The sequence below is a fragment of the Balaenoptera borealis genome (genome assembly GCF_965194805.1).
Source record: "Balaenoptera borealis genome assembly, chromosome: 20".
NCBI classification, from domain to species: domain Eukaryota; kingdom Metazoa; phylum Chordata; class Mammalia; order Artiodactyla; family Balaenopteridae; genus Balaenoptera; species Balaenoptera borealis.
In genome coordinates, this window is record NC_138879.1 from 34,142,377 (window position 1) to 34,151,823 (window position 9,447).

Below are 9,447 nucleotides of genomic sequence, written 5' to 3' on the forward strand. Positions count from 1 at the left end.
TAACTTTTATTTTTAGTTAAAGAGTTTTGGGTGGCAGGGGGTGGGACGGAGGGGAACAGGGGTAGCCATCAAGGGGCCCTGAAGCTCAGAGTGGCTCCACTAAAGCACTTTTTGTATTGCATTTAGAAAACACAGGTTTTTAGAAGAAAAAAAGGGGCAAATCCATCCCTATGCAGGGGGGATTTGGGAGCAAGCATTAGCCTCCTAAGAGGGTTCACAAGGTTATACTTAGTCTCTCTCTCTCTCACACACACACACACACACACACACACACACACACTCACACACATACATGCACAAACACACACTCATTTTGTATCAAGCACCAGGTCGAGTAGGTCAGAAAGGAATGGTACCATTGTTCCCTGTTTACGCCTGTTTTTCAAGAGACTGCCCCAGAATGTCACTTCTCTACCCTTCCCCTACCTGAAAATGAGATTAGAACTTGCCCTTGATTTTGCCCCAGGACCAGTCCAGCTCAGAATGCTCACAGCAGGGCTATTCAGTGAGCACTAATCATTTCTTCCTATCTCCCCATGAGATTAGAATACTGTGGGCTCTGGCTCCTGGTACAGCCTGACTGTGTTAGGCCCCAACACTCCCCGGCCACTGTGAAATACCCTGGAAAAAACAGGTCCTGGAAGAAAAGATCTCCTTAAGGAGCTGCAGCCTCAAACTCCTCTTTCACCAAAGGTTTTGGCAGAGGTGGGGGCAGGGCTTATAGGGCCTGAGTCAACCCGTGGAAACAGGAGGGTCTGCACATTTCAGGAGACCTCTGCCCTAACAGAGGCTTCTAGTGGGGGAAATCCAAGGAGGACCATGAAAATTCCTCCTCCCCCTTGGTAGGTCCCCAGGCTAAGAACCCAACAATGCCCCAGTCCTTCCGGAGCCTCAGTTACCAAATCTCCAAGCCTCTCCTGAAGACCACCTTCTCAGTTTCTCCTCCTGATCACCCAGGAAGAGGAGACTGCCCACCTTAGTTCCCTCCAGCCAAGCTTCAGGCTTGGGACCCACTTGCCTCTCTCTCTTCCCAGCTCTTGTTTCTACCAAACAGAGCTCCTCCTGAATGGGGCCTGTAGCACTAAAGCCTCAGAGGAGAGGCTGCTTCTCTGACTCTTTCCAGTTGTCAGAGAGGCCAGCTAAGAATAACCACACCCGAAATAGCACTTGGGATGATTTCGGTGTGGCTCAGCCCAGAGGCAGGTGGATGGACCAGATGACCTTTGGGTGTTCCTTCTACTCCTTGGATACCTCATTCATTAACAAAAATCTACTGAACACCTACTATGTACCCGGCACTATGTTAGGTACTGGGGATGTAGTGATGACTAAGGTGCATGGCCCCTGTCCTCATGGAGGTCTGAGCTTAATGAGAAAATCACAGCCCACCTCTGCCCCCACCACCTCTCCTGCCCCAGTTGGGGTCAGTAGGTTTTGCTCCTGTGCCATGGCACTGTGTTCAGTCCTCTGCCTAGCTTGGAACATACTGTATTATAATTACCATCTCTTCTCTTCAGTTGCTTCCTTACCAGATTCTGAATTCTGGAGACAAGAATCACTTCTCTGTCCCCAGAACTTAGCACACTGTCTGGCCCATTGTAGATGCAGAATCAAGATTTGAATAAGTGGATGGATGGATGGATGGATGGATATAGATTGATGGATCAAGTCCTTTACTTTATGGAGATGTTGACTAATAGGAATTTTCTTCCATCTGCTTCTTTCTTTGGACCCCAACTGGTTTGGTTGCACTATATCAATTTGGGCCATACTAAAATTAAACAGAAGACATCTTAAGTGAACATTTGAGGGAGAATAAGGATGGCAAATATATGACATACATGCGGATGCTTCTTGCTCCCACACAGCTGGCCTCTTTCCTACTATGTCCAGACGTGCCCTCAGTCCTTCTCAGCACAGTTCCTAGGACATTGCAGCCAACTACTGGAGATGTTAGGTAAGTTGGAGCTTATTTGCCATCTATGAACTAGACGATCAAGCTTGGCAAGGAGAAGCAGGGGTTAGGTTCTGACAGATACGTTGAGATCAAATGATTAGGTATGAAGCTTCTACAACAAAGTCTTATGATGAACAGGCTGTCCTATTGTAGCTAATACCAAGCAGTACTTTAAAATGCATTAACATTTTCATTCAGGTACTAGTTAATGATTTTGTTCTATATAATGATTGATGAATTATTTACTCATCTCCACAAGAAACCCCCAAATTCTCCAGTGCCTCAGGGAATCCCAGAATTTCCAAAGCCAGCACTAGAGAGGGGGTCAAACTCTAATTATGTCACTGTCTCACCCAGAACCTGCAATTCTCTCCATCACCAGCGTGATAAACCTCCACCTCCTTAGGAGAACATTCCAGATCCTGCATAAAAATCTAAGGTGCAGCCACAGTGGACTCCCTGACAACATGCCACCTCCCATTACTGGAACTTTTACTCTCTCCTTCCCTAGGAATGCTTATTCTCCCATCTCCACCTAGTTTAAATCTGCCCATTCTTGTGATAACATGGAAAAAGCCTTCTAATTAATGATTCATTTTTTAACAGTGTGTGTATGCTTACTACGATAACATACGATATCAGCTATAACAACAACCGCTATGGAGAAGCTGTACCCAAGGAAAAAGGCTGGCAAGAAATGCAGCAAAATGCCAACAAACTTTATATTGGTGGCATGGAACTGTGAGTGGTACTTCTTCTTCTGTTTTCTAAACGGTTTCTGATGTAGTTCTGTGGATTTTATAATGAGATTATTACACTTAGCCAACATCTACTATAGGATGGGAATTAAGTCACTTTTAAACTGTATACCTCAAACACAGCCCAGTTTAAATGCTGTCACCTCCAAGATGCCTTCCCTGACTACTCCCTCCCACTGTCCCCATAAGACACTGTATTTTCCCCTCTGTGTCCCCTAGATTTTCATTACTGTCTCTGTCAGAGGAGTTACCAGGGTCTACACTGAATCACAGATGATCTATATACATGCCTGTCCCACTTTATGATAGGATATTATTTTTGAATCAATAAATGAAAGAATGGTCATGTTTCAGCCTACACTGGTTAGAATATATAATATTATAATATGATACAAATTATTACATTCTCATTACAACTTTCAATTTTTTAGGTGACACCTCTCCGTTGCCTCCCCCCACCCCCAAATGATTTCAAATCCCAGGCTCTCATTGGCAAGACCACAATGTAGCGGCCTTCAGGGTAGGAACTGTCCAGATCATCTAACACACGTTGGCCTTTAAAACAAGTAAAATCAACCCCTTAGGTAATTAATTTGCAGGAAATATGAAAATCAATTCTTGGTTGCAAGCCGTACGCTTATCTGTGGGATTTAAGCATTCAGCCAGTTGGATGAAGTATTAATTGTGCCGGTGCTACTGACAACAGTAAGAGAATAGGCCTTCACTCCCAGCCGAGACTGTGCAGAATCGCCCACCAGACTCACACAGGTAGAGCATAATTGGTGGAGGGTTATTTGTTTGAACTTGCAAAATGGATTTCTTAAATGTTTGAGCTACTGCTAGAAGAGTTTTCAAAGTACCTGCATACTCATCTTAAACACACACATTATTAAGGGATTTTATTTGACATTTAACAATTTTGTATATTAATATTCCCGTCTTTCCTCTAAATGGCCTAATCCATCTAAATCCATAGCATCAAAAGTCATTACACAAAAAGAACAAGATGTTGCCAGAACCACTGTGGCCTGGCACTGAATTTGCGTGAGCTGAGATGATTCGGGCAGATTTATATCCTGTTATTTCCTGAACTCGGAGCAAAACTCACAGGTTCAAGACTTTGAAAGCATTTGTCTGAGCAATCTCACTTCGTCACTTTGAAGGGGATGGTGTTTCTGCCATCTGTCTACTCGAGCAGTGATGCCTTCATGCATCTCTCTCTCTAGCTGGATATGTGAACCCCAGGGTGAATCCCAAGGCCTATGGCCACTGGGAAGAGGGCATCTTTACTTAATCTTCCCTCCCCTGGAAAACTTTCTTTTACCTCTTCCCTGGGTTCCCTTGATATGGAAAGATACTTGCAGAGGGTGTAGGGGGCACTTCAGATCCTGAAATTATTACTTTGTTCTTCTTACTGTCAAATGACATAAAGGGTTGGGCTACAGTAGTGGTTTTTAATCATTTTTTGAGTCACACACTTCTTTAAGAAGCTGATGAAAGCTATGCATTCTCTCCCTAGAGAAAATCAGGTATGTGCATACACACAAAATTTTGCTTGCAAATATAGGCAGTTCATGTGGTGAATTACTCATGCATGGGTTTCCCAAGGAACTATGAACCCCAGTTTAAGTATCTCTGATCTAAATAACAACCACTTGCCTTTCCCTTTGATTTACAGAGCATTTTCAAACCTTTCTCTTGTTAGACAACTTAGTAAGGTAGGTAACTCTTTCACTCCCATATAAAATTGTCACCCTGGCTAAGAAATATATTTTGACTTTCTGCTTGCAAATCTTAATTTTCACCTCCTCCTGATGGGAAACTGCACTTTGAAAATTCGAATTCTGTTTGTGTGTTTTTTTTTAATTTATTTATTTATTTATTTATTTATTTATTTTTGGCTGTGTTGGGTCTTCGTTTCTGCGCTAGGGCTTTCTCTAGTTGTGGCAAGCGGAGGCCACTCTTCATCGCGGTGCGCGGGCCTCTCACTATCGCGGCCTCTCTTGTTGCGGAGCACAGGCTCCAGACGCGCAGGCTCAGTAGTTGTGGCTCACGGGCCTAGTTGCTCCGCGGCATGTGGGATCTTCCCAGACCAGGGCTCGAACCCATGTCCCCTGCATTGGCAGGCAGATTCTCAACCACTGCGCCACCAGGGAAGCCCCTGTTTGTTATATTTTTATGCTAATTTGTTAACACTGATTCCTTTTTTTCCCTATAAACATGGAAAGATCACAGACTGAATTCAGAAAATCTGGGCTAGAATCTAGATGCTGCCTCCTCTAGATGTTACTCACCTTGGCTCCTTTGTCTGAGGAAGGGGCATGACAAAGTCTATCTCCCACGGGTCCGGAGGATTTCATGAGTCATGCCAGGAGTCTCGTCTGAGCTACACCCCCCAGTGGGACATGTCAATGTCTCCGAACACATTCAGGGGACCTATTGTTTCCATAATACAAACTACAAAGAGTCAAACCCACAAAATCTTCTAGACTGGTGGCGCTAAGCGGGAGATAGAGTGAGAACGTGTCGCAGGTAGCAGGAGTTTTTTTAAAAGGTTTCTTAACTGCTGAGATAACCGTGATTCAAAGTGTCTGTCCTGATGTTCTTTTCCCAGCCACGTACCTTTGAATGGAAAGCTATGAGACCGAAGAAACCCAGTTGCTTCATCAGATATCTTGTTATTAATAAACAAAAGTATGGGTGCTATCACATGCTAAGCATGAACCCAGCCAGAAAGCAGGCCTCTTGACACCTGGAGGAAACCGCTAGACCACCATGTAGACAGCGCCCGACACCTTTGCTCAAAATAGCTACCCCATCCTTGCTCACTGCATCCCCACCTTCCGCCCAGATGAGCTATTGGCGGCTGTTGTCTGGGCTCGAATGGCAAGTTGGCAGAGCAGCCAGCATGAGCTCCTCCTGGCAGCGTTGTCCCCAGACACAGAGGGAGCAGGCAGGGCCACAGCTAGCCTGTACAGCATGGTTGTGTGACTTAGGATAAGACGCCCCCTCTGGGAGGACTGATTAGAAAAGTTGGCTCCCCTAGGCTGGCCCTGCCCTGTGGGCACAAGACTCGGCCATCAGAAGAAAGGCTGGGTTTCACCCCTTGCTCTTCCCCAGACCTGGTGTTTTTGATCAGTCAATAGACATAGTAACCCCGGAGCAAGCCTCCCCTCGGGTCTCACTCAGTCCTTCTCATGGAGGCCTGAGAGCATAGAAGGCAGTAACCACAAACAGCCAGCCGAGAAGGCAGACGGCTGGCCTGGGATCAGATGTCACCCACCCTGCTCTCCAGCACTGCTCTCACTGACTATCGTTCATTTGATTAACAAATACTCAGTGAGTCCATTCTATTTGCCAGCTACATGAGGTGCACATGGGTTTCCACTGACTTCTTATAGAATCTCTGCAAGACAGCAATTATTATTCCCATTTAATACAGAAGGAATCTGAAGCTCAGAAAGATAAGCTTTTTGCTCCATGTCATACAGCTAATGAATTGCAGGGCTAGGAGGCAAGTTCACTTGTATCTGACTCCAAAGTCTCAGTGGGCCCATCCAATGCCTTAGGACAGTGGCTGTCAAATCTGGCTGTATGTCAGAATCACCCTGGGAGCTTTTAAATCATACCAGTACCCAGGCCTCGCCCCAGAGATTTAGATTTAATTGGTCCAGGGTGGGGTCAAGCACCAGGGTTTTTTTGTTGCTGTTGTTGTAATCTTCCCTGGTGCTTCTAATCTGTCCCCAGGATGAAGAGCCACAGATTTTGGTGAATTACTCATCCTGGTCAAACTCAACCCATTTCCACCCAAATATCTGAAGAGACAGATAGTCAACCAGGGAGTGAGATTTGATATGGCATCAGAAAAGTTTCCCATTTCTAAAATGTAGCTCCACTCCCTGCCACTCTTTTGGACCTTGAACTGTTCCAGGGTCCCCCCTTTTTGACATCAAATAATAGTTGTTATCCTGATGCAGCTTAGTGGAGACTAGTTGTTAACCAACTAATACCAAGAATGGCGTATTGGGAGAAAACAAAATTATGGTTATCAAAGGGGAAAGGGGGTGGGGGGAGGGATAAATTAGGAGGTTGGGATTAACACAGACACACTACTATATATAAAATAGATAACCAACAAGGACTTACTATATAGCACAGGGAACTATACTCAGTATTTTGTAATAATTTATAATGGACGAGGATCTGAAGAAGAGAATCAGATATACATATCTGAACCACTGTGCTGTACACCTGAAACTAAGGCAATATTGTAAATCAACTATACTTCAATTAAAAAAAAAAAAAAGAATGGGGTACTGGGAAGAAGACTGGTGGGGTGGGAAAACCCAGAAATAAGGAAACTCATGGTAGAGGAGATAGGCTATGTAAAAATCATATTAATAATAATCATAATAAATAATAATAATAGCTAACCTATATTGAGTGCTTACTACATTCCTGCTCCTGTTCTAAGCACTTTACAAGTATTAACTCAACCACCCTATCGAGGTGGGTATATCTACCTTCCCTATTTTACAAATGAGGAAACCGAGGCATACAGAGGCTATTAAATAACTTGACCAAGGTTACCTAGACAGATAGCTCGACTCCACAGTACATGCCCTTAATTTTGTCCACTCGAGTTTTCCTCAAGACTAGGTCTGACTGTGGCTTCCTTGCTCAGAATCGTGTATCTTAGGGTCCTTTGAGGACCACTTCAGCCTCCTTTATGTGCAGCTGCTTAGCTCTCCCATGTTCACCAGCTTCCTCTGGCCTGCTTAGCCCAGTGTAGCCAAGGCACATTAGCAGGGTGGGGTTAGGGAAAGAGCCCTAGCCTAACGGTCATAAAGTCCAGGGTCTCACTACAGGGCTGCTACTAAGTGTTTGCAAATCCAGGTCAAGTTACGTTCCTCTCTGGGCTTAAGTTTCCTTCTTTTAAAGTGAAGGCTTTAAATTGAATCATCTATAAAGGCTCTGAGAAGTCATGCAATGAAGAAACCAGCTTCACCAGGGTTTCCTGAATTCATATGACCACTGTAGTCGATTGCATTATTGCTCCCAGTTCTTCACTGTATCCACACTCTGTTGTGACTTTGCAATTCCTACCACTAGTGGTAGAATACATTTATTTCTCTGCTTCAGTCACATTGATCTTGGCCATGTGACTTGGTCTGGCCAATGGGATGTTAATGGACATGATAGAGGAAAAGGCTTGAAATATGCTTATGCAGGTAAGCTTGCCCTCTTGTTCTTCCATCATCATGAGAAAACCATGCCCTTGATAGCTGCCTGATCCCTGAAGAATAAGAGACTCATGGAGCAGAGGCACTGCCAGCTACCCTACAGGCCTCTGAGCAAAATTAAAAATCAAAATAAATCATAATCAATATTATTATTAGTGACTGGGTTTGGGGTTGATTTGTTACTTAGCATTAGTGCAGTAATAACTGACTGATACAACTACCAAACCATTCTTTAGTTAACATCTATTAAATGTCTAATTGAATGCTCCAAGGGACACATTTGAAAAAGTGCTGTTCTAGGGACATCTGAGGCCAGCCTTTTTTTCTCAATGTGCCTTTCTTAGTTTCACTGAGCAGAGGGCTCATTTTTTGCTTAGTGTTTAATACAGGTGTCTCATATCCCTGTACAAAGTATCAATATAAACTTTTTGAATGCAAGGACTCTAGACAGTTATTTTTCCATCCTCAATACCTAGCACAGAGCCTGGCACACTATAGGTGCTTAGTAAGTGTTGGCTAAGGGAAAAGAATGGAAGTGAGGACCTTGTCATCATCCTAAAGGTCTGGGCCATGTTTGTGGACAAGATGATCTCTAAGTAGCCTTCCATCTTCAACATATTGGAGTTAAGCGGCCAACACCCCTCCTTCAGTAAGCCATCTGTGGGGGCTGGGAGCCAGTGCCATACTCCGTGCCTTCCTCCCCATGTCCACTCTTGATTTCTGGCTTCTTTTCCTCTATCAATTCAGCCACCATTTTCTGTGCTCTTATTAAGTGTTGGCTATTGTGGATGTTACAAAGATGGACAGGTCACATGGTCTCCACTGGAGGAGCTCAGAGCTGCTGCCAGTCTAATTGATGCTGAGATTTGAGGCTCCAAGTTCAAAGACAGAGATACACAAGGGAGGGTCAGTCACCCAAGGTTTCCAAGCAAGAGGTGGCATGGCCAATCTCAAACCCAAGGCCTCTGAGGCACTGTTTACTGCTCTCTCCCCCAGAGTCCAGATCATCAACCATCTCACCTTCAATGCAAATCTAAGAAAGTCAGTTCGTTAGAGCACTGAGCTTCTACTTAATTAAGCATCCCCCCACCCGCCTTCCTCCCAGGCAACTCTGAAAGCTCCTCAAGGAAATTTGGGGATTTCCTAGAGGGGGGCCAGGCTCCTGTCACTTAAGCAATATCCTTTCACACCCTCTAGTGGTTAGAGGGCATCCTGACATCCTGGAGGAGCGCGGTAACTCCCCTGGGCCTACCTATAAAATGAACCTGTTACGCATAGTACAGTCCTCCAGGAAAGCAATCTGGCAATAAGTATCAAAAACCATAAACACAGTCCTACCCTTTAACCTAGTAATTCCACTTGTGGGACTCTATTCCAAGGTGATAATCCAAAAATGGGGGAAGTCTTTTGGCACGATGATGTTCATTGCCTCATTGTTTATAATATCTAAAATTAATGTCTTAAATGACAAAAAATAGGGAAATGATTA